The following is a 26,693-nucleotide window of genomic DNA, read 5'->3' on the forward strand; positions in this document are numbered from 1 at the left end:
TGTATATTATTAGGGGACCCAGTCAAATGGACTGCATGACCTATTGTTTTTCTCCTGTTTATTATAACGCGGACGAAATCGCGCTGTTGTATAATTGGCTATTAAATAAGAACAGAGTTCAATTTGTTCGACCACTTTATTAGCGTGGAACGACAATAATCAAACAAGTATTGAACAGGTTGAAACACCCACAACATCCCTGGCTCCGGCTCAGGCTGCGCATGCGCACTGGCCCAGGGGACCGTCGATATGTAGAAGTACCGTAAAGTACAATGTTCTCTATCTCCCTCCGAGTCTTTATTATGTTAATAGATAAAGGCTGAGAAAATATTAAGTTTAATGAATGAACAAAAGTTTATATCGCCCATCGTGTGACTATTCCATGGAGTAGTCCTTGTGCCAGGCAGGCACGCTGGTCGCTCTGGTGGATCGGCGTTGACCTATCGCTGGTGCTGGTGGTGTCACATCGGGCCCCAGTGGGGATGGGGCTCTCGGGGTTTCAGGGGCCGATGATGGCGTCTGAAGGATCGCGCGCCTCGGTGTGCCTCGTCCTGGTGCTGCTGGCGTGTCTGAAACGGGTGTGGTCTTGCGCCGGGGTGTGCAGACTGACGTCAGTGCCGGCGTGGGCCCCGTTGGCGTCGCAGATGTCACGGGTTCGCTGTCGAGGTCAGGCAGTTGCGGTGTTACAACGGGTGCAGGTACAGTGCTGCGGGTTGCTAGATCATCATAGATAGACCGGGGTGGCAGCTGGTCATTGCGAACTGGGCTAAACTTGCGCAGGAATTTCCTGTTCCGAAGTGTGACTCTGCCCGAGCCGTCGATCTTGATCACGTATTGGTCGTGTTGGCGTACCTCCACGATACTGCCTGTCTTGTCCCATTTTTTGGGGTGGAATCCTGTCTGGTTCTGTACGCGGACTAGGTCCCCTACAGCAAGTGGCGGAAGGCGTTTGGTGTGTTCTGCCCAGGTGTCGGCTGTGCGGATATGACGTTTGCGGAGGGCCTCCTCCCTCGCTTTCAGGGTCTCATGCCAAGTGTCGTGCGGTCTGTACTTCCCGGGGATAATTGGGATGAAATCGCGTATCGGGCGGCCGAAGACACACATTGCCGGGGAGATCTTCGTGTCAGGGTCAGGCGTGTTACGATATTGTATTATCGCTCTCTGCACAGCGTCAGTGTCAAGTTCTCTCTGCGGGCTGGTGTTGTCCGTGATAAGTCGTTTCATTGTCTTAACTCCAATCTCCGCGCAACAGTTGCTGTGAGGGAAGGCCACCGATGACAAGCGGTGGTGTACGCCCCATCTGTGCAGGAATGACCTGGTCTCGGTGGAGGTGAACTCCGGTCCCCCATCCGATGCGAGCTCTTCTGGTGTCCTGTACGTCACGAAGGCGCGACGTAAGTGGTTTATGAGTCCAGCAGCGCCACCCGTCGACTTTGAGATGATCGGCCAGTTCGAGTATCTGTCCACCGTCACAAGGTAGTGTGCACCCCTGTGTACAAAGAAGTCCGAGCACACTGCCTGAAAGGGGTAAACGACCGGAATAGGTGGAGTTGGTGGTGCTCCAGGCTGTGATGGTGCCATCCGGTGGCAGTGTTCGCAGTTTTTACGAGTGGCGCTGATGTCGGCCGACATGCCTGGCCAGAATACAGAGGATTCTGCGCGGGCGGTCATCATTGATACGCCCTGGTGGGCAGCGTGTAGGGCGCTCAGCACATCGCCGCGGAGTGAGGGTGGTATGACTACTCGGTCCTTGTATAGGATCACTCCATCTGTCGATGTAATGTTCTCGCGGTACTGGTGATAGTCGCGAATTGTCTCTGGCATCTCGATTTTTGAGTCGGGGATGCCGTTCATTGTCATTCCCTCCAATATGTGCATATCACCATCGCTGCTGGTGGCTTCCCTGACGCGATCCCATGTTACTGATCGCAATGATTCGAGGCCCGCGGCACACCATGCCAGGTTGTCCTCCTCGACATCGTCGTCATACTCCGGCTCAGTTTGGCGTAGGAGGGACAGGACGTCGGTGTGCGTGCTTGGTTGGAGGTGGGTCGCTATGGTGGCATTGTCATCTGGAAGGTTAATGAGTGGAGGTCGCGTGGTGCCAACCGGCCTGCGCGACATGGCATCTGCCGCCTTGTTCTTCATGCCCGGGATATGTATGATGCGGAAGCGATAACGCAGGGTCTTCTCCTTGAGGTTCCTGAGGCGGGGGTTGGGTATGTCGTCAAGTGCTCTGTCCGAAAGGAGTTTCAGCAGTGGTTTGTGGTCTACCGCAACGATCAGGTTCTCGCAGCCCAGTACGAAGTAGCGCGCCTTGTCCAAGGCGTCCGCGACTGCGAGAGCCTCGCCCTCTATGGGCGCGTATCTGGATTCTGCCGCGTGTGTAAATCTGCTGCCGACCAGGGTTATTTTCCATCCATCAGTGCAGCAGAATGGTCTAACTGGCACGCATCGTCCAGTGCTTTTGAAGCAACCAGAATCCGATTCCCTCCTTCGACCAGTCCGTGGCGATGCATGTTGGCTTAGTTTTGTCAAATATGCGGACACCGTGTTCGATTTCTTGTACGATCACGTCTTTCGACTCGCGGAATATGTCCTCCTACTCTATGGACCACTGGAAGCGTTCTCCACTTTTCAGGAGCTTCCAGAATGGCTGCATTCGTTCGGCCATACTAAAGGCGTATGCCACCTGGTTGACAAGCCCGAACCACGATCTGACGTCGGTGATGTTACGCGGTTGTGGGAAATCGTGGATTGCTTCCAGGTAGCGGCTGCACGGTCGCACGTCGGTCATGGTGATGGTGAAGCCCGCGAAGTCCACCGTGGGTGCGCTGAAGACAAACTTCTCCGGGTTGAGGATGATTCCATTCCGGCCGCATATATCCAGCCATTGGACCGCCTGGAAGTAGCTCCCCTCAATCGTGTCTGACCATAGTAGCGTGTCATCTACGCACTTGGTCTTGTTACCAATGTCCGCGACGATCTCATCGTATCGTCGTGAGTAGCCGTCCCCCGATGCCATATACCCTTGTGGGGCAGATAGGTACCGGTAGCGCCCCCATGGAGTGATGAAGGTCGTCTTGTGGCGGTCGTCCTCATGTAGGCGGACGCTATCGTAACCGTTCCATGCGTCGAATACTGTCTTGCGCTTCCCGTTAGGTACGCGTCTCGCCTGGTGGAACGGGGATTGGGTGTGGTGGGTCTCGCGGAACGCATGCTTGTTCAAGGCCTGAAAGTCGACGGTGCGTCACTGCTTGCCATTCTTTTTCGCGCAAATTACCATGCGGTGACACCATGTCACCGGCGTGCCGATGGGTACTTCCTCCCACACGCTGAGCCGAACGTCCTGGTCGAGGCCTGCTTTTACCTCATCTTGCCAATGTATGGCCACGGAGATGGGAGTGTGATGGGCAACCGGTGTTGCGTTCTCACTGAGCATAAGACGTAGTGGCGGGCCGGTCATTCTCGGTAGTGGCTGGTGTGGGCACGTGTTGAATGTGCTCTGAGCATACATCCTGAGTAAATGTGACTGTAGTGCCTCTCTGTTGGCCTCGGTCGCTGGCATGGGGAGTGCGGTCGGCTTGGTCGGCGGCTCCGCGCGTCACGGGCAGTCGCACAATTCCGAGGTCGTCAGATTCACCTCTCCGAGTGTCGAGAATCTGTCCGAGATCATTCCCAGGTCCATGCAGGCCGCGCGGGAGAGGAATATGCGGTCTGAAGAGTCCGTCACGTACGCGATTTGGCGAGTCTCCAATCTCCGAGCGTCGTCACTGTTACCGGCGAATCTGACTACCACGGCTCCGAGGATACGAATTCCTCTGTTGTTTGCGGCCTTCATGGTCATGGATACAGGTATGAGGTCCTCGGTACTCAGGCCCATTTGTTGGACGACTTTAATGCTGATCAGGCAGCTCTGGCACCCCGTGTCTGCCATAGCGGGTAGGGTTACCGCGCGGGTGTGTTTCAGGAGGTTAAAACCCAGCGCTTTGTAATCCTCGCGCTTGTTGGTGAGAGTGAGGTTGACGTATGGCTGCGGGTCGGATATGCGTTTCATCCACTTATCGCACATATCACCGTACAGGTGGTGAGCGAGGGGAAGCGTGCGTATTTCGTCCTCTGTGCTGGCCATGGTGACCGTGCATAGCTCAACGAAGGCTGCCGTCTGCTCGTCGTACATCCCGTCGGTCTCCTTAGATGGGGGTCTTGCCGATCGGCCGCCCAGGCACTCCTTGTCGAGGTGATTCTGGCGGCCACACTTCCGGCACTTTTTACCGTATCCGGGGCACTCGGCGCGTCTGGCGCGCCATTGAGGCGTTTTGCCGTGGCCCACCTCGCCGCAGTAGATGCATACTCCTTCAGGCTTGGCCTTCCGTTTTTCCGGCCTGGCTCCTACTCTGGCGCGAACGTCCTGTCGCTTTCCCCGCCGATACGAACTACTGATCGCGTCCGTGCTCTGAGTGTCAAGCAGGCGCGATGCCGAGCGTTTTCCAGACTCTTTGGCCTCGGTATACTCTATCATGTCCTTTAATGGCATGTCCTGGTTCTTCTCACCGAGTAGGTCAAGTTGTATTGCTTGGTCCGCGATGCCACGGGCAACCACATTGCGCAATATCTCTTCCGTGAAGTCGTTGACCTGATCGCACCCCGCCTTGGTGCACTTCATTTCATACTTGCACGTGTCCGCCTGCCCCTTGATGCGGGCGTGGAACGACCGGACGGGCTCCTCGTGTCCCTGCCGCATGTTAGACAGGGCCACTCGAGCTACCATCGTGTTCTCCATCCGGACGGCGAGCGCCTTCATGGCGGCGAGGACGTCTTCTTCATTGCTGCCCACGAGGCTCCGACCCGCCGCGCGAGTGAGGTCCTTTCTCAGCTCCTCCTCACAGCACTCCAGTAGCTGCGTGACTATGTCAGGTCCGACAAGCTTAGTACCTGTTTTGTATTCGCCCCAGCGGGTTGTGAAGTACGACCAGGCCTCGCCCGTTCTGGCCAGTGCTATGGAGGGACGCTTGAGTTTCTCCATCTTGGCATTCGAGCACACCGCCCTGGGGGCGGCGACGTGCACAGTGGCGTGTATACTCAGCATGGCCGCCACCACTGCGTGTGTAGACATATAGTCACAACCCTCGATCGGGCACTCTGCTTCCACCGGCGCCATAGGAACAGTTATTCTGGAGTAAACGTTCTATTTTCGGTGATGCACACGTGTGTACAGTGTCCTGGGGGCGAAGATTGGATACAGGACCCGAGAAATCCAAACTCACTGTCGACGTTCCCGTGGTCCGTTTTCACCCAGTCGTGTCCTCCTCAGCACCGACGATCCTTACTCGACTGCATCAAGTTGTTTGATTATAAATAAGAACAGAGTTCAATTTGTTCGACCACTTTATTAGCGTGGAACGACAATAATCAAACAAGTATTGAACAGGTTGAAACGCCCACAACATCCCTGGCTCCGGCTCAGGCTGCACATGCGCACTGGCACAGGGGACCGTCGATATGTAGAAGTACCGTAAAGTACAATGTTCCCTAGCTATTCTGTCCTGTCCTGTGTCTTCTGTCACACTTTTTTTTACACCGTCAGATGTGCGCCAATTGGTCAATTTCGTGATGACGTCATTTATTTTCTCATCCCATTGGTCGAGGCGCCTCCGGGTCCGCGCTGTCGACCAATGGACGCACGATCACGCAGGGAGCAAGCGGCGGCGCCGTGACTTCGAATCGTAAATCGACGTTTGCTTACGTTTCCTACGCCGTCAAAAACGGTCGTCATTTAATTTGGGCAACTCGGAGCAGCTCCTGATGTCTTACTTCTAGTTATAACTACAAAATTGTTTCATCATTCTGAGCCGAGACTTGTACTGCCCCCAGCCGCGCGATTTCCAAGTATTCGCTTCTTGTTATTTTTCCTCTTTCCGCCGGCATTTCGCGGGTTCTTTCGCTTTGAAAATCATTTTCTCAGGAACGGTAAGTCCGATCGACACGAAATTTTCACCAGAGTCTGTATCTTTTTTGATAGCATACTTAAATGATAATTATGACGTCATAGGTCACGTGGTACGGGCGCCATCTTGAAAAAAACGATAAACTTTGGACCTCTGTATCTGAAACCGTGCAGTGGAAATTTTTGTTTGCTTCATACATTTTAATAAGCTCCCTATAGGGAACACGTGTGATTATTTTTTTTTCGTGACGTCATCAGTGAAGCGGTGTGCCGGTGAAAATGCGTCAAGTATAACGCTGCATGGAAAAAATCTGAAATTTCTTGAGTGTCATCTACACAACAAATCACCGTAGAAAAAATTTATTATGTCATAGGTGACTTGGTTCGGCAGCCATCTTGTTTTGAAAAATGTAATTAAAAACATCTTCTCCAGAACGGCTGGTCAGATCAAGGAGAAACTTCACATACGTATTGCTCACGAGTTGTGAATATAAGTTCGTTAATGAATAATTGATAGGTCACATGGTTTGGCAGCCATGTTGGATTGAAGAATTATATTAAATAATGTTTTCTCTGGAACCACATAACCTATCGAAGCGAAACTTGGCAACTATAATTTCCCCCTATGCTTGTATATACTGTAAAAATTATGCTGTCACAAGTCACATGGTTTGGACTCCATCTTGGATAGAATAACGCACCTTGTCCGATCAACACGAAACTGAACAAGCATAATCCACTTTCCCATTAGAGGGAGAATTTAAGTTTATGTTGTAATAGGTCACATGGTGCAACAGCCATATTGGATTGAAAATTAATAAGTTTAAAAATCTTCTTCTCTGAAACGGCTGAACAGATAGAGGCGAAACCCCACACGTATCACCGACTTTCCATGACGAACAAAAGCCCCCCCCCCCCCTTTTGATGTACGACATCGTTTGGCAGCCACAGTGAATTGAAGGAAAAATATTAATTAATGTTTACTCTGGAACTACTCCATCAATAAATGTGAAACTTCAGAGTTATGATGGAAGTCATGTGGAATGAAGGGTTGAAATTTCAACTTGATTGGGCCCACGGTTTGGCAGCCATGTTGGATTGAAGTGGAAATATTAAGTAATATTTACTCTGGAACCGCTGTGTCAATATATGTGAAACTTTAGAATTATTATAATTATCTAGACGACATTTGAAACATAGTTTTAAAATTTCAACCTGATCGGCCACACGGTTTGGCAGCCAAAATTATTTAATTATTTGAATTTTAAAACTTTTAGATTTTGTTTTTTCCAGAAGGCTCACTTGGCTGCACTTGCATGCGTTTGATGGTACAGGAATACCAATTCAATTGATACCGACAATGTCCCCAGGAAAAAGGGCTAACTGCATTCGGAATAAGTAGATTGAACACTTTGTGCTACCCGGTTCGTAACTCGTTCGTCCATGGGACAATTACTGTGTCGAAGCTGGGCTGTATTTGTATCACGATTAAATAATGTTTTCTCTGGAACTACTTATCCTATCGAAGCAAAACTTTGTAACTATCATCTACAGAAAGTCTCATGCTGTATCAAAGGCGGACATCTGGGTACCCAGTCATCACTGCCAGCAGTTATAAAGTGGCAGTTCTAGTTATTATTATTACCTTCGCAAACTTTGTTGCGAAGGTTATGTTTTGATCGCTGTGTATTTATTTATTACCTTCGCAAACTTTGTTGCGAAGGTTATGTTTTGATCGCTGTGTATTTATTTATTACCTTCGCAAACTTTGTTGCGAAGGTTATGTTTTGATCGCTGTGTATTTATTTATATATTTATTTATTTATTTATTTGTGAATATGTGTGTTTGTTTGTTATTCGCATAACTCCAAAAGTATTGAACTGAATCGCAGCAAATTTGTTGGGATGATTGGTTATTATCCGAGGACCATTTGATTAGATTTTGGGAGCGATCCGGTCAAAGGTCAAGGTCAAGGTCATGAAAAGGTCAAAATCGTCTTTTTACCATAGCACGGTCAATTTGTATCCAATTTGCATGCAACTAATGCCAAAATGTTCAGAATTCAATGCCCCATCTTGATATGTGACATGACACAATGACGTAATAACCCTTATTAGCGGTTGGGAGTCAAAGGTCAGGGGGGGTCACGACATTGCAAAATGTGCGGTTTTAGTCATAACACGGTCAATTCTTATCCGATTTGCATGAAACCAACACCAACATGTTGACTGTTCTGTTCCCCACACTCTAATACCAATTACAAAATTAAGAGTACAAAGGTCAAGGTCGATGTCATGAAAAGGTCAAAATCGTCATTTTGCCATAGTGCGGTCGATTTTTATCCAATTTGCATGCAACCAATGCCAAAATGTTGTGAATTCAATGCCCAATCTTGTGATATACGATATGACACAGGAAATTTAATGTTTTTAAGCCATCATAACACATATGAGATGGCAGATGTGGTATGGGATTAAATACCCTCACAATCAACGGTTTATGGGGGGGGGGGCAAAATGTAGTGTTGGCAAAGGTATGCGCTCTACTGAGTGCCCGTTCTAGTTTCGTGTATGCAGTCTGTGCCTGCTGGTCGCATCATTGCTGGGAGTGCAACTGTGCCACTGATGCAGTGCTCCCTGTTCCCAGTTAGCTGGTACTCATTTTTCCGATCTCGGAAGGATTACAGGCTGCGTCAACCCATCTGGTGTTAATTCAACGGCAGGCATGGCCTCAAACTCAATACCCTAAGATCCTAAGCCATCCACCTTAACCATTAAACACCAACGCTTGGAAATGCCTGTATACTACTGTATATATTATACAAGCTGGTTTGTCTTTTCTTAGAGTTAGTTTCCTTTTTACTTACAATCCCAGCTCTTGTTTGCATTACAGATAAACATCAATAGAAATAATTATATTTCTTTCTGCAAAATCATATCTCTGTTTTTCATCTGCTTTGTTGCTTTCTCTTTCTCTCCATCTCTGTCTCACTCGTCCTTTCGTTCTCTTTGTGTCATATCCATAGATATCCTCGGGGGTATTTGTCTACCTTTTGTACTTTGGTAATTTTATGATTTAAATTTTGTGCCCCACAATGCCAGGAGTGAGCTGCCCGTTCTACAGTCTTTGTCCCTCTTCGGATTTCTCCAATCTTTCATCCTCTTTTGTTCACTGTTACTGTTGTTTCCTTTGTTATGTCGTTAGTCATTTTGGTATGTTTTGGAATTTGCAGTGGGAATGTGACGGCTGTGAAAAGGAAGCTCTCATTTGGAGAATTTGTTCGTGACATGAATTTTGATTTTCATAGACATTTTCACAAATTACAAATGGAACGCTGTTGTCCAATAACATACATTTTGAGGTTACATTCATTGACTTCCTTCAGGTCTCTTCCAACGTGCAGGAAAACTGATCATTTGCATCGATTAAAAGGAGCGTCACACGTTTATTAACTTTGTTGCTCACTTCGAAGGTTGTTGCTGGAACAACGTGCGGGATCCGTTTCTCCATTGGATGTATCATCGACAATGACGGACTCTGTCGTGAAAGTTCTTTACACCAAGAATCAAGATTCGCCAATTAATATAGCAGAGAACCCAGTAAGAATTATGAATTAACTGCTCGAGCAGGGTTGGGGTAAGTGGGGGGACCCTATCGTTGTGCTGTATCTGTTTATGCGATTTAAAGATGGGATTGCTGAATGGGAATTTAAATTGCTGACGCACATACTCGTATAGCCGAAAGCAAACGGCACTGCAGTCGAGAGGAGATAGAAAACAATGTCCACGGGGGAAATACAAAAGGAATCTTAACACTGAGAAGGGATAAGTAAACAAAGGAGTTTTTCAGAACATCATACACAGAATGTGAAAGCACATATGGATAAGTCATTTTAACTAGTAATACCAAGCCTGGTGTTGGCTTAGCAGCTAGGTTGGCTCGGTTAGGATCCTATAGGGTCCTTAGTTCAAGCCCTGTTTCCCACTGAATTAACACCAGGTGGGATTGATTCAGCCTGATTCAGCCTGTCATGCCTTCTGAGGTCAGCAAAATGAGTCCCAGTGTACTGGTAGAGAGGCATAGCATCAGGGGCAGAGCTGTACTTCCAAAAATAATACCTACCCTGCAGCCAAATTGCCATATGCAAGAACATAACAGAATTAGAAGGGCACTTAGTAGAGCACATACCACTGCCACATAATGCCTGAACTACAAGAACATATCAGGCCCGAGACATTTTTGAGATATCGTGCTACATATCGTTTTTAGCTCTATCTCTCAATGGTGAAGAATCACTTGAAAAATTAAATAATTCACGTATCCAGATCTGGATTCAGATCTTCAAAATCGAATTGATTCGTCGAGGTCACACACCCAACCTGTCGACCAAGTTTCATCCGAATCCGTCCACAACTTTTTGAGTTATCGTGCTATATATTACTTACAGTGGGCCGTATCTCTCAATGGTGAAGAATCACTGAAAAAATTACCGGATCTGGATTTGGATCTTCACCAAAAATGAATAAATTCTTCCTTGTCACACCCCCAAGCTATCCAGCAATTTCATCTGGATCCATCCACAACTGTTTGAGATATCCTGCACACAGACAGACAAACCAATAAACAGACAAACATAAAAACGGACAGAGAGGGGTGAAAATATAACCTCTTTCACCTTCAGTGGGGGAGGTAACCAGTAGCACATCCACAGCAATGACTAAAAGGAGAAAAGAGTGTGTGTGTGCGTGCGTGTGTGCGTGCATGCGTGCGTGCGTGTGTGCGTGTGTTAAAGAGGACATACAATCATACTAAAATGTGTAATTTGGTATGTGTCTGTCTGACCGCGATACATTTGGTCATTACTTGTCCAATCTCAACCAAACTTGCCAGGGAGACTATAGGGGTCACACGATGGAGGTTCTAGTGACTTCATTTGCCTCCCCTCTCCTCTCCAAGGACCTTCAAAAACAGTGTTAAAGTATATAAATAACATGTCATGGGGCATGCCTTCAGTAAGTAAAGATTATTAAAACCACAAACTATTCAGTCAAGACTGTCCAATGTATGATTAACTTTTAAAAGTCACTACTGTTGTTTAAAACATTAAACTGAAAGATATTTGGAGGAAATCCGATGTCCTTGAGGTGTTCTCTGCTTATCACGTCCCGCACAGAGAATGGGACTGAGCCGTCTCGACTTGCTAGCCTTCGAGGTAGGCCGCTAGCTAGGTCATAATGATCTTTAGTTAATAAAAGTGCTTAAATGAGTCTTTACGCGTGAATGATGTATCCCTGCCAGGCTGAACAGTTTACCATTTGTATTCCACTGATAGGCCAGATCTGCTGACCTGAACCAACATCTAATCGGCTTGTTATTGACATCGAGCCAACTCATCCACAAAGTTTTGTCATAATCCATCCATAACTTTTTCAGATATCGTGCTATATATGTATATATCCTATCTCTCAATGTGATATAGTGGAAGTATCACTTATAAAAAGTGGATTTCTCCAAAAAGTGGATTAAAAAGATAAAAATTCCATTTCTCAATAGTGGAAGTATCACTTATAAAAAGTGAAAAAAAAAATCGTCACGAAAATTGAACTAATTTGTCTTTGTCACACACTCAACCTGTCCACCAAGTTTTGTCCAAATCAATCCATGACCTTTTGAGATATCGTGTTATACGTCGTTTTTAGCCTTACCACTCAATGGTGAAGAATCACTTTTTAAAAGTATAGTATCTGGATCCAGATCTTCACCAAAATCTCATCAGTTTGTCCTTGTCACACAACAAACCTGTCCCTCAAATTTCATTCGAATCTGTCCACAACGTTTTGAGATATCCTGTTCATAGACAGACAAACGAGAAAGATGTCATGCACAGAGCGGTACTTTCAAAAACCAAATAAACAATAGTTTCCATGGAAACAGCAATTTGGTAATTTGGAAAATTTGACCGATTAAGTGTCATTTCGTTTTTACATTTTGTAACTGTCGCCAAATAGGTGTTTTACATGTCTTGGATGGCGTTAACCTTGCTTCTTGACCTTTGGCTATTTTTGACCAGGTTATATCCATATATACAAGAGAACATACGTACAAATAAACTTTAAATTTCAATCTAGATATAAAAATTCCTGAAGTTTGTCAATAATAAAATAACAAAAAGATTCCATTTGATTATAATGGGGGTTAAATTTGTATAATGGATACCGTATCCTCTTTGCCATGTGGGACTTGTCTCTTTGCCCTGTGGGACTTGTCTCTTTGTCCCGTGGGACTTGTCTCTTTGCTAAGTGAGACTTGTCCCTTTGCTAAGTGAGACTTGTCCCTTTGCTAAGTGAGACTTGTCCCTTTGCTAAGTGAGACTTGTCCCTTTCCTCAGTGAGACTTGTCTCTTTGCCATGTGGGACTTGTCTCTTTGCTAAGTGAGACTTGTCTCTTTGCCATGTGGGACTTGTCCCTTTGCTCACTGAGACTTGTCTCTTTGCCATGTGGGACTTGTCTCTTTGCTAAGTGAGACTTGTCTCTTTGCTAAGTGAGACTTGTCTCTTTGCCACGTGGGACTTGTTTCTTTGCCATGTGGGACTTGTCTCTTTGCCACGTGGGACTTGTTTCTTTGCCATGTGGGACTTGTCCCTTTGCTAAATGAGACTTGTCCCTTTGCTAAGTGAGACTTGTCCCTTTGCTCAGTGAGACTTGTTTCTTTGCCACGTGAGACTTGTCTCTTTGCTCGTGAGACTTGTTTCTTTGCCACGTGGGACTTGTCTCTGCCACGTGGGACTTGTCTCTGCCACGTGGGACTTGTCTCTGCCACGTGGGACTTGTCTCTTTGCCATGTGGGACTTGTTTCTTTGCCACGTGGGACTTGTTTCTTTGCCATGTAGGACTTGTCTCTTTGTCATGTGGGACTTGTCTCTTTGTCATGTGGGACTTGTTTCTTTGCCATGTGGGACTTGTCTCTTTGCCATGTGGGACTTGTTTCTTTGCCACGTGGGACTTGTTTCTTTGCCATGTGGGACTTATCTCTTTGCCACGTGGGACTTGTCTCTTTGCCATGCGGGACTTGTCTCTTTGCTAAGTGAGACTTGTCTCTTTGCTAAGTGAGACTTGTCTCTTTGCCACGTGGGACTTGTCTCTTTGCCACGTGGGACTTGTCTCTTTGCCATGTGGGACTTGTCCCTTTGCTCAGTGAGACTTGTCTCTTTGCCATGTGGGACTTGTCTCTTTGCTAAGTGAGACTTGTCTCTTTGCCATGTGGGACTTGTTTCTTTGCCATGTGGGACTTGTCTCCATGCCACGTGGGACTTGTCTCTTTGCCATGTGGGACTTGTCTCTTTGCCATGTGGGACTTGTCTCTTTGCCATGTGGGACTTGTTTCTTTGCCACATGTGACTTATTTCTTTGCCTTGTGCGACTTGTCTCTTTGCCACGTGGGACTTGTCTCTTTGCCATGTGGGACTTGTTTCTTTGCCACGTGGGACTTGTTTCTTTGCCATGTAGGACTTGTCTCTTTGTCATGTGGGACTTGTTTCTTTGCCACGTGGGACTTGTCTCTTTGCCACGTGGGACTTGTCCCTTTGCTCAGTGAGACTTGTCTCTTTGCCATGTGGGACTTGTTTCTTTGCTAAGTGAGACTTGTCTCTTTGCCACATGGGACTTGTCCCTATGCTAAGTGAGACTTGTCTCTTTGCTAAGTGAGACTTGTCTCTTTGCCACGTGGGACTTGTCTCTTTGCCACGTGGGACTTGTCTCTTTGCTCAGTGAGACTTGTCTCTTTGCCATGTGGGACTTGTCTCTTTGCTAAGTGAGACTTGCGTCTTTGCCATGTGGGACTTGTCCCTTTGCTAAGTGGGACTTGTCTCTTTGCTAAGTGGGACTTGTCTCTTTGCTAAGTGAGACTTGTCTCTTTGCTAAGTGAGACTTGTCTCTTTGCCACATGTGACTTCTCTCTTTGCCACGTTGGACTTGTCTCTTTGCTAAGTGGGACTAGTCTCTTTACCACGTGGGACTTGTCTCTTTGCTAAGTGGGACTTGTCTCTTTGCTAAGTGAGACTTGTCTCTTTACCACGTGGGACTTGTCTCTTTGCTAAGTGGGACTTGTCTCTTTGCTAAGTGAGACTTGTCTCTTTGCTAAGTGTGACTTGTCTCTTTGCCACACGTGACTTGTCTCTTTGCCACACGTGACTTGTCTCTTTGCCAAGTAAGACTTGTCTCTTTGCTAAATGTGACTTGTCTCTTTGCTAAATGTGACTTGTCTCTTTGCTTAGTTTGACTTGTCTCTTTGCCACATGTGATTTGTGTCTTTGCCACATGTGATTTGTGTCTTTGCCACATGTGACTTGTCTCTTTGCTAAGTGTGACTTGTCTCTTTGCCACATGTGACTTGTCTCTTTTCCACGTAGGACTTGTCTCTTTGCCAAGTTGAATTTGTGTCTTTTCCAAGTAGGACTTGTCTCTTTGCCAAGTGGGATTTGTGTCTTTTCCAAGTAGGACTTGTCTCTTTGCTAAGTGTGACTTGTCTCTTTGCCACATGTGACTTGTCTCTTTGCTAAGTGTGACTTGTCTCTTTGCCACATGTGACTTGTCTCTTTGCCAAGTAGGACTTGTCTCTTTGCCACATGTGATTTTTGTCTTTGCCACATGTGACTTGTCTCTTTGCCACATGTGATTTGTGTCTTTGCCACATGTGACTTGTCTCTTTGCTAAGTGTGACTTGTCACTTTGCCACGTTGGACTTGTCTCTTTGCCATGTGGGACTTGTCTCTTTGCTATGTGGGACTTGTCTCTTTGCTCAGTGAGACTTATCTCTTTGCCATATGTGACTTCTCTCTTTGCCACGTGGGACTTCTCTCTTTGCTCAGTGAGACTTGTCTCTTTCCCACATGGGACTTGTCTCTTTCCCACATGGGACTTGTCTCTTTGCCACGTGAGACTTGTCTCTTTGCTACGTGGGACCTTTTCTATGCCACATGGGAGTTTTCCCTGTGCCATGAACAAAGATGAGCAGAACCTGAAAAAGAAAGAAAATTAATGAATGAATTATATTTTGTACCCTCTTAGCTTGGTGCTTAGCCTGGTGTGGCTTAGTTTTTAGGGTGGCTGGCTTAGGATCCTAGGATCCTGAGTTTGAGATCCGTTCCACTGAATTAACACCAGGGGGTTGACTCAGCCTGTCATCCTTCCGAGGTCGGTGAAATGAGTACCAGTGTACTGGGCCAGTGTATACCCCGGTTGGAATAGGTGTACCATATCCCTGTGTCGTAAGAGGCGACCAGGTTTGGCGTCAGGAAGGGCATCTGTCCATAAAACATTTCCTCAAAAAGGGAAGCATGATTGCATGGAGCCCGCAAAAACCTAATCCCTGCTCAGCAGGAAAAAATGGCTGATAGCTTGATACTGATATGGTTTACCAATGGGGTGCCTTTCAATTATGATTGGTAACCCTCAAGTGTTATTGCAGAATGCCCTCAGACAGAAGGCCTAACGGGGTCTGTAGGGTCTGAGGAGACTAAGAGTTCTAATGAAGTCGATAGGGTCTCCAGCATTTTCAGGTTCTAAAAAGTCTTTGTGGTCTTCGGGGTCTTGAGGGTCTTAAAGGGTCTTAGGGTTATATTGTGTCTAAAGGGTCATAAAATGGTCTTTGGGGTAGAAAGGGTTTTAAGGGGTCTTATGTAGCTACTAGGTCAAAAGGGTCTTAGGATTGTCAAGGATCTAAGGGGTCCAAAGGGTGTAAAGGTTTAAAGGGTATAAACTTTATATACTATAAACGGTCTTAAATGCCCCAAAGGGTATAAACAGTTGAAAATGGTTGAAAGGGATCTTTGGGGTATAAAAGGTGTAAGGGCTTGAAAGGCATACACATATAAAAGTTATGTTCCACAAGTCAATTATTCATCGAGGTAATTAATAGATGGAATCAGGTCAGGTCAGGTCTGGAAGCAGCGCGTTTCAGCGTCCACTTTCCACCATCTGGCCTTCTCCAGGAATTCTGTCAGAGAGCTCCATCAAGAGGAACTCCAGGGGCCTCAATCTGGCCACTTCCCAGGCAGATGCCTGGCCCATCCCCATCTCCTTGAGATGCTGATCAATCTGCTGCAACCATGAGGGCCGTGGTCAGCCCATTGGCCTCCTCCACTCACGAGACTCCCTCGCTGAGAGAATGTGGTGAGCAAGATCAGCATCAGGAAAACGAGCCACGTGTCCATACAGCCGCAGCTGACGCTCACAGACTATGCAGGTAACAAATCTCATTTGAGTCTCTCTCAGCAACCGCTCGTTGGACACAAAGTCTGACCAGTGAGAGCGAAGGATTCTCCAAAGAGACCTGGAACCAAAGGAATTAAATCTCCATCTCAGAACCCTGGTGAAAGTCAAAGTCTCGCATCCGTCGAGCAAGACTGGAAGCACCAAGGACCTGAAGATTCGGACTTTGTTCCTCCCGCTCAGGTACCGGCAGCTCCACACCCATGATGCAGTGAATCCGTGACTCCTCAGGCTCGACCCAAACATCTTTGACCTCTGGCTCACAGCCAGCAGAGACATCAATATCACTGCCAAGGTAAGTGAATCTCTCCATGACCTCAACATACTCGCCACAAACAGGTACAGGATAGCACATCCAATATGTCATCGAAAACCTGGATCTTAGTTTTGACCAAGGAAACCCGTAATCCCAGCGGCTCACTCCTCATTCAGCACCTCGAGGGTCCGCAAAAGGTTATCGAGAGTCTCCACAAAGATGACTGAATCATATACGAAATCAAGGTCAGACATCTTGACATTCCCAAACGATGCACCGCAGCTTGATCTCCCCAACATCCTCCCCAGAATCCAGTCCATACAAGCGCTGAAAAGAGTGGGGGCCAGTACACACCCCTGACAAACTCCAGTAACAACTGGAAATAAGTCAGAGATGGTATCGCCACATCTCAAAGCACTCTCAGTACCAGAGTAGAGTTCGGACATCAGATTTATCAGATTTGGTGGCACTCCTCGAAGACCAAGAATCCTTCAGAGGGCATCCCGACTCACTGAATCAAACAATTTACATATATCAACATAGGCTGCAAGCCTAACATCTTGGAAAGTGAGAGGATGCCTGAGGAGTGGAGATTAAGTGTACTGGTTCTGATTTTTAAGAACAAGGGTGATGTGCAGAGCTGTGGAAATTACAGAGGGTTAAAGTTGATAAGCCACACCATGAAGGTGTGGGAAAGAGTAGTGGAAGTTTAGTTGAGAGGAGAGGTGATGATTTGTGAGCAGCAATATAGTATTATGTCAGGAAAGAGCACCACAGATGTGATGTTTGCTTTGAGAATGTTGATGGAGAAGTATAGGGAAGGCCAGAAGGAGTTACATTGTGTTTGTGGATTTAGAGAAAGTTTATGACAGGGTGCCAAGAGAGGAGTTGTATGAGGAAGTCACGAGTGGCAGAGAAGTATGTGAGGATGGTGCAGGATATGTATGAGGACAGTGTGACAGCGGTGAGGTGTGCGGTAATGACGGACCGGTTTAAGGTAAAAGTGGGATTGCACCAAGGATCGACTCTGAGCCCTTTTCTGTTTGCAATGGTGATGGACAGGTTTACGGACGAGATCAGACTGGAGTCTCCATGGACTATGATGTTCGCGGATGACATCGTGATCTGTAGTGAGAGTAGGGAGCAGGCTGAGGCGAGCCTCGAGAGGTGGAGGTACGCACTGGAGAGAAGGGGAATGATAGTCAGTCGGAGTAAGACGGAGTACATGTGCGTAAATGAGAGGGAGGGTGGCGGAATGGTGCGGTTGCAAGGGGTTGAGGTGGCGAAGGTGGATGTGTTTAAATACTTAGGATTAATTGTCCAAAGTAACGGAGAGTGTGGTAGAGATGTGAAGAAGAGAGTGCAGGCAGGATGGAGTGGGTGGAGAAAAGTTGGAGTGATTTGTGACAGAAGGGTAGCTGCAAGAGTGAAGGAGAAAGTATATAAGACGGTTGTGAGACCAGCTATGTTGTATGGTTTGGAGGCGGTGCTAACAATAAGACAGGAAGCAGAGCTGGAGGTGGCAGAGTTAAAGATGCTGCGATTCTCGTTGGGAGTGAAGAGGATGGACAGGATTAGAAATGAGTATCTTAGAGGGACAGCGCAGGTAGGAAGGTTTGGACACAAAGTGAGAGAGGTGGGATTGAGATGGTTTGGACATGTGCACAGGAGGGATACGGGGTATATCGGGAGAAGGATGTTGAGGATGGAGCCGCCAGGCAGGAGGAGAAGAGGAAGGCCAAAGAGGTTTATGGATGTAGTGAGGGCGGACATGTGGGTGGTTGGTGTGACAATGGAAGATGTGGGGGACAGAGCGAAATGGAGACGGATGATCCGCTGTGGCGACCCCTAAGGGGAGCAGCTAAAAGAAGAAGAAGAACATGTGCTGCAAGCAGCCCCTGCCAAAACTCTCGACTGCGTCTGGTGAGGACCCGAAGAGCAAGGATACGGTCAATCGTTGACCTCTTCGGTGTTAAGCCTGACTGCTATGGACGCTGGTGCTCAAGCAGTTGATGGCGAACCCGATCAAGAATTATCTGAGTAAAGTCCTTGCCTGGCACTGAGAGCAATGTCACCCCTTGGTAGTTGTTGCAGGCCTGGTGATCACCCTTCCCTTTCCAGAAAGTGACTACAAGGTTCCTCTTACCATCAGTTGAGATGATGCCTTTGTTCCAGGCAGAGCACAGAACTGCATGCAATGACACGAGTGCAGCATTTCCACCAGCCTTGATAAGTTCAGCATGGATGCCACAGATCTCAGGAGCTTTACCCCATTCCAACCAGTTCACCACAGCCTGTTTCCACAAACGAAGGTGGATCACCATTGAATGGAGGGTCAGCAATAGGGAGAGCAACACCCCTGACATCCAACTCGACAGCTGGTGGATCAGCCTGGTACAGCCGCTCAAAGTAACCGGCCCAGCGGGCCTTCACTTCGGAATCCTCTGTCAAGAGCCCACCACCCTCCGCACTAACCTTACTACACCAAGGGACGGGCTTGGAGAAATGCAATGCGTGAATTCCCCTGTAGCAGGATGAGAATCACTTGACCACAGGTGATGCTCTACCCCCTCACAGATTCCTCGCACATCGGCCTCCTTGTCTACCCTTAGTGCATGTACAGTTTTACGCCTGAGCTCCCTGAACAGCTCAGCTCTGCCATTCAGCCTGGCTCTGCGATTCTGTTCAATGATATCCATTGTCTCTTGAGAGAAAAAATTCTTCTTCGCCTGACACTGAGTTCCAAGACATCCACCGGCATCATCAAGGACGTTGGTCTTGAAGGCACTCCACAACTCTTCACAATTCCCCAAATCCCCACTCAGCCTGTTCGCAAACTCCTCAGCTACGCTCTCATCCTTGAGGTTGCCAACATCTAATCTCAGCTGGGTTGGTACCATTCTCTCAGATTTAAGCTGCAACTTCAGAGTTGCAGCAACAAGCCTGTGGTCGGCATTGAGGAACTGAGTGATCCAGTAGATCCTGCAATTCTGGATCATCCTTCACCATCCATGAATGAGCACATGGTCAATCTCCTTCACCACAATACCTGTTGGAATAACAAGTCCAAAGCGATGAGCCTGTGGGCACTGAAACCATGAACCAACCACCTTAAGTTCATGACTTCTTGCAAAGTCATGGAACTTATTGCTATTCTGGTTCAGAGTTCCAGACCCATGAGGACCAACACACATCTCATAACCATCCCTATCAGTTCAGGTTGATGCATTGAAATCACCCAAGACTAGAAGAGTATCTCGCCTGGGGCACTGATCAACCACAGACTCGAGCATGGCGTAGAATGCATCCTCCACAGTGAGATCACTCGCCTCACTCGGAGCATTTACAGAGACCAGGGAAACGACACCTAAGGAGTGACGAATCCTTAATCTCATAATACGCTCGTTGACCGGTGTTACCTCAATTATCATTGGAGTCAGCTTATTGGACACAGCTACAACAACTCCTTGGGCATGGTAACCGTCACAGCGACCAGACCAATAGTAGCTGTAATCACCCACCATGATCTCGCCACAATCCGATCTGTGATCCTCAGAGAGTGCTGCAATACTGATGTCCAAACGCTTGAGCTCAGATGATAACAGAGACATGTGATCATCCTCTCTTTGGGATAGGACATTCCAGGCACCCACCCGAAGGGACCACCTCAGGTTCACCCAAGGAGACCGCCGTCTGGTGGACGACACCTCCAGGTCCAATAATAAGTCATTCATAGACGTAATCGCATTCAAACATACATAATTCATCAACATACTTACAGGGGTCGACCAAGACTTTACCTAAACGAGGGTTCACCCTCCACCCATGTTTTTCCCTTTTATATACAAATTATGCAGTACATTCGTAGATATCATGTGAATAGTTTGAAAATTGACAACTTATGTGATCTTGACCTATTGACCTCAAAAACAACAGACGTCCAGCTTGTCACTACCTCTAGCAGGTGGTGACGTTTTGTGAAGATCAGAGTAAAAATATGACCTGTAGGTGATTGACATACAAACAAACAAGCGGACAGACAGATAAACAAACAAACAGACAGAATAACAGACCAGACCAACCAATTTACTGTACTTGCAAATCTTCGATTTTGCAAGTCACAAACAGACAGACGGGGGTGAAAACATAACCTCTGTCCATCTTCGGTGATGGAGGTAATTACCTGTTTCTAGAAATCAATTCTAAAACTGAGTGGAGTCATGTTGATTTTGTGTATGAAAATTATAGTTTATGATCTGAGCTTTTACCAAATATACAGGTAGTGGTATAAAAGGTAGAGAACTCCTTCAGAATACACAAACATCTGACGTTATATTCAGTTTGCTTGAGAAAAATACCGTAAAGCGTGTTTCAAAAAAAGTGGACTATGTGATGGTTTTATTGTAGAAAAATTACAAAAGTTAGAGGTAGCAAGTTCAGTGATACATTCATGGAAAGCATACCCCATTGCCATTTTCAAATCGATCATGATACTGCTTGTAATTGACATTTTCAATGTGTGCTCCACCTCTGTTCAAACAGGCTTTGATCCTGACTCCGAAATTCTCCACAACTCTCTGCAAGTGGCTGGAGTGGTAGCCTGACGGTAGTCCAACACCTACTGCTTCAAGACCGCCGGGGTTTGAGGTTTGTTGGCATAAACTTGACCTTTGGCAGCACCCCAAAATAAATAAAAAAATCCAACGGATTCAAATCCGGGCTGTGGGGCACCCACCATATTCTGTGCCCTGGCTGATGACACGATTTCAAAACAGCTGGTGGAGCAAGTCGATGGTTTCACCTGCAGTGTGCGGTAGGGCACCATCTTGCATGAACCATGCAAGTCTGAGTTGGTTTGGAGATAGTAGTTGAGTGAGATCAGCGTGGAATTGGTGTAAGACCTCGCGGTACCATTCGCCGTTGATTGTCACCATCTTACCATTGGCATCCTCAAATCAATACGGTTCGAGGTCCCACGAAGCCATTTGCATACACTTGCCAACCTTGAGAGAAGAAAAATCGGTAGAATGGAAAGGACCCGCGATGCAAGGTAGGAAAGCGAGTGAGGGGAAGTGGGGTTCTGGGAGGGGGTCTCAGAGGGAGGTGAGGATCTGGGAGGATGTGGTCGGTTCAGGAAAGGGGTGTGCACAACCCACTCACCAGATATGGATATTTTGTATTCCAATTTTAACAGACGATCGGTAGTTTCATTCTGTTAAATGATCCAAGGTACCAATTTGAACCATGGTTTGGTGATTTCATTGTGTAAAATGAACCGAGGTACCAATTTGAACCAAGGATCGGTAATTTAATTGTGTAAAATAAACCAAGGTACCAATTTGAACCAAGGATTGGTGATTTCATTCTGTAAAATGAACCAAGGTACCAATTTGAACCAAGGATCGGTAATTTAATTGTGTAAAATAAAGCAAGGTACCAATTTGAACCATGGATTGGTGATTTCATTTTGTAAAATGAAACAAGGTACCAATTTGAACCAAGGATCGGTAATTTAATTGTGTAAATGATCCAAGGTACCAATTTGAACCAAGAATTGGTGCTTTCATTGTTTAAAATAAACCAACATACCAATTTGAACCATGGATTGGTGATTTCATTGTGTAAAATGAACCGAGGTACCAATTTGAACCAAGGATCGGTAATTTAATTGTGTAAATGATCCAAGGTACCAATTTGAACCAAGAATTGGTGCTTTCATTGTTTAAAATAAACCAACGTACCAATTTGAACCATGGATTGGTGATTTCATTGTGTAAAATGAACCGAGGTACCAATTTGAACCATGGATTGGTGCTTTCATTGTGTAAAATGAACTAAGGGACCAATTTGAGCAAACGATCAGTACTTTAATTATAGTGTAGTAGATAGTAGAAAAATCGTGCAAATTATGATACAAGCATCAAATTTGGCATTTCTGTTCTGCAGGGCTTTCTGATCAAATCTGCCCGATTGGCCATTTGAAAATCCAAGATGGCGGCCATTTTTCAAGATGGCCGCCATCTTCGATTTTCAAATGGCCAATCAGGCAGATTTGATTAGAATCCCCTGGAGAACAAATGTGCCAAATTTAATGGTTGTATCATCATTTGCACGATTCCTCTCAAAAATTGCTGTTATCTGCCCCACGATTGTGAGTACCTCCCTCATCTCTCCTCCCTCCCCTTCTCCAACCCCAACCCCCTTCCTCCCGTCCCTCTTTATCCTCCCCCCACCCCTGAATCTATCTATAATTCCAGGTGTGTGTGTGTGTGTGTGTGTGTGTGTGTGTGTGTGTGTGTGTGTGTGTGTGTGTGTGTGTGTGTGTGTGTGTGTGTGTGTGTGTGTGTGTGTGTGTGTGTGTGTGTGTGTGACCGCTGCTTCTCAACAACAACTGGTCCAATCTAATTGAAACCTGCCAGAAATATTGCTGGGGACCTGAGTATGTGCCTTTTCAAGGTTTGATATTAATCGGACAAGTGCTTCCCAAGTTATGGCCATTTATTTACCAACCAATGACAAGACATGCTGCTGCGTGGGTGTGGCCGATGGGGGAAGGGGACCTCAGCCGCGTTCCCCATTATGGGTTACAACGTACGGACTTCCGGATAATGATGACTTCGTGTATTCTAATTATTTCTAGATTTCTTATGCGCATTTATAGATAAACACAATGCCCCAAGTTATGATCGTTTTCATATTAGATGGTGCATACATTTCGGTAACATCACAGTGAGCTGGTATGTTCCGAACCAGGAAGTAAAAAAATTTTTTTTTGCACGAACGTTTTTTTTTTCTCTTCTCTTCTCTTCTCTTTGTGATTTTCCTTGCGATGACATTGCGAAAAGGCAAAATACGTTGGCGCTAATTGAATAATTGGCCATTAAAACTAATAATTTATCAAAACGTTGGTAGATCCAGCAGCCTCCGCATTCTTGCCTTGGACGAGGAAACAAAGAAGCGCCGTTTTCCTCAGCGATGTTGTTTATGAAGAGGTGCTAATGAGATAAAGGTGTGTACAATGTACATGGAGACGATTTATTTATTTATTTATTTATTGAAGAAAAATTTTTCCAAAAATAATTTATCAAAAAAAGTGCACAACTACTTTTTCTTTCCAATTGTCAAAACGCTGTGGCCTTTGGAAGTGTTAAGGAATTCAGCTCTACTCAACATGCTTGCCACCGGAATACATCTCAATTTGGTGGTAAAAACGATTCACAACGACTGGTTTCCTTACTCATTGCTCTGCAGTCTGCATTCAACCCCTTCATTTGTCATCTCATTCACCTCATTTCATCTGTCTATAATTCCAGGTGTGTGTGTGTGTGTGTGTGTGTGTGTGTGTGTGTGTGTGTGTGTGTGTGTGTGTGTGTGTGTGTGTGTGTGTGTGTGTGTGTGTGTGTGTGTGTGTGTGTGTGTGTTTTGATCATTGATTTTGATTCTTTGTCTTACGTGTACATGTTATCCATAGCACGAACTATTTGTTCGTTGTAATGGGCTAATGCTGTCTGTCTGCCTGTTTACGAAGAAGGAAGAATTAAGTAAAAGTTGCTTCCAATTAATCCGAACCGATGGAACAAATTCAGACAAAAATTGAACCCTGGTAGTGTATTGGCAGGAGATCGCTGCCTCAATCGCTCCGGAAAATCTTTTTCTTTGCTGTTAAGAATTTTATATATATATATATATATATATATATATATATATATATATATATATATATATATATCTTCTTCTTTCAGCTGCTCCCGTTAGGGGTCACCACAGCGGATCATCCATTGTGATCCGCATAGTGATTTGGCACAGGTTTTATGCCGGATGCCCTTCCTGACGCAACCCTGGTCGTCTCTTATGACACAGGGATATGGTACACCTATTCTAACCGGGGCATACACCAGGCCCAGTACACTGGTTCTCACTTCGCCGACCTCGGAAGGATGACAGGATGAGTCAACCTCCTGGTGTGTATTAATTCAAGCGGCCAACGGGGCTTGAACTCAGGACCTTTTGGATCCCAAGCCGCTACCCTAACCACTACGCCAACACCAGGCTGTATGTATGTCTGTACTAGATGACCCGTGAACCCGTTGGGTTCCCGTTGTGACAGCAGTTGATAAAAAAAAAATCATAAAAAAAACATAGCTCCAGCGAACTATACCGCTGAGGTTGTTTGCATTGATCAAATAATCCCCAAGAGTACTTGACTGAATCGGGAATTGATTTTTTTAATAATTTTTTTCGTTGCCCGATTTGAACGAAACTTGATATTGTGGGTCAATGTGAAAAAAAAATGGAGAAAAGAAAGTCGAAGAAATTATTGTGCGTAATCTTCCAAACACAATTTATTTATTAATGAAGACGGAAGTATTAGATCAAAATGGTCATATTTATTTTATGTTTAAAAATAAATCGTTATTTGTCTATACTAAATGTTTGAGGTTTTTAAATAAATCATTTCAAGAAAAAAAAAGATAGCTCCAGCGAACTATATCGCTAAGGTTGTTTGCATTGATCAAATAATCCCGAAGAGTACTTGACTGAATCGGGAATTGATTTTTTTTCATAATTTTTTTCGTTGCCCGATTTCAACGAAACTTGATACTGCACACCGCAGGAAAATGGTGAGTAACGTGGGCCAAATTTTTTTTTTGCTGTCGTGTACCGTTTTGGCTTTATTTTGGGAACATACATACATGCATACATACATACATAGAAGATAGATAGATGGAAGATATATATATATATATATATATATATATATATATATATATATATATATATATATATATATATATATATATATATATATATCCTTTCTTTTTTGAGCTCTTTCAACCAGTGCAAGAATAAACTGCTTTATCTTTATTTTTTTTTATTTTTTCCATATCATGGTATTTTTACCTCAAGCTTCTTCTGCTAATTCCTATAATAATTGGCTGTAACTGCTTCTTCTTTCAATCCCTCTCTTGCACAATAATGTCGCACAAAAGCCAGAGCGAAACTGAAGGAGATAACTGAAACAGTTTGGCCATCGACATGGTTCGTGTCAATTGGAACTGTCACCTGTCAGGCTGTCAATTGTAACGATTTTTCAGTAAGGAATGAATGAGTGTGAACGAGGTATGAGAAACACACTTTATTGAGGTATCTGCAATTTTATCATTCAATAGATTTCTGATCAAGATGAGGGATGAAGTTGCACAACAGCAAAGATATACAGAATAAATGATCGAAGGTGAGAAAAATTGAATGAAAAATCCAAGTCCTGTCTTTTCAATTTGTTGCCTCAATGGAATATATTTAGGTTGGCTTGACATTCACTCAAAAAGACTTAATATCCCTGGAATATTCCTTGTATTTCATGGAAAGAGTGCAAGAATGCACTCAATAAATATTTATTTTCTGGGAAGAAGCAGTCCCTGGAATGGCCTGCTGTGTGTGGCTCCCTTTGTGTCAAAGGGACCACCACACGAAAAGGTTGAAAACCTTGGATCCAAAGTTTGGGAATGATTGAATGGTTTGGCTTTAGAAGACTGTAGGTCGAGGAATGGTTCTACAACTGTGCATGTTAAATATGCACTTTGGCCATGTCACAGCGCGACATCCATGTGAGGAAGAAGCACGTAACACCACCCACGTCACAGCACCACTTCCATGTGAAGAATGCATGTAACTTACCTTTTCAACTTCTGACATGGTGTTTTAAACTTTACGTCATTTTTTTAATTAATTTGGGAGAAATAATCAAAAGGTTATGACATCTTTGACTTGTTTATTTTAATACAAGGTAGCAAACAATGCGATTCGGGGTTTGATTTGATATTTACCTGGATATTTCACTTGTCAGCACAAGGGTTAAAATGCAATCGTAAAACATGCATTCTTTCTAAAACAAGACACAATTACGGAAAGGCAACTCTTTGATTTGTGCCCCTGAGTTCCAAGCTCTCTCGGTTTATCTTTACCAGGAGGCAATGGTGAGTGATTGACGTGTCTGTGCCTTTTTCTGAGTCTTTGTGCCGTGCGATAGACGCTTGATGATGAATTAATGTGCGAGCTTTTCAAAAGTGTGCAGTCAAAGCAATGTAAAGGTGATGCCCTGTTTCTCCCTCCCCTCTGCCCCATCCACCACTATTTCCCTGTGTGTTGACCCATGCACGTTTTCCCACCACCACCATAACCCGACATGTGGACCCATGGACGTTTTCCCCCAGATCACC

At 45.4% G+C, this 26,693-nt stretch overlaps 1 long non-coding RNA gene across 1 annotated transcript in view; it reads left to right on the forward strand.

Annotated features, from left to right (window-relative positions):
* Positions 1–5,708: 5,708 nt before the first annotated feature.
* The window catches only part of LOC147016928 (uncharacterized), a 43,432-nt gene continuing 22,447 nt past the window's right edge, over positions 5,709–26,693 (forward strand). Inside the window, exons 1-3 of the long non-coding RNA XR_015049252.1 lie at positions 5,709–5,970; positions 21,016–21,120; positions 25,644–25,708. This is a non-coding gene — a long non-coding RNA (uncharacterized LOC147016928). The remainder of the gene's footprint in view (positions 5,971–21,015; positions 21,121–25,643; positions 25,709–26,693) is intronic.

The sequence above is a fragment of the Eptatretus burgeri genome, chromosome 11, assembly GCF_056783735.1.
Source record: "Eptatretus burgeri isolate ZD-2024b chromosome 11, Ebu_testis_v1, whole genome shotgun sequence".
NCBI lineage: Eukaryota > Metazoa > Chordata > Myxini > Myxiniformes > Myxinidae > Eptatretus > Eptatretus burgeri.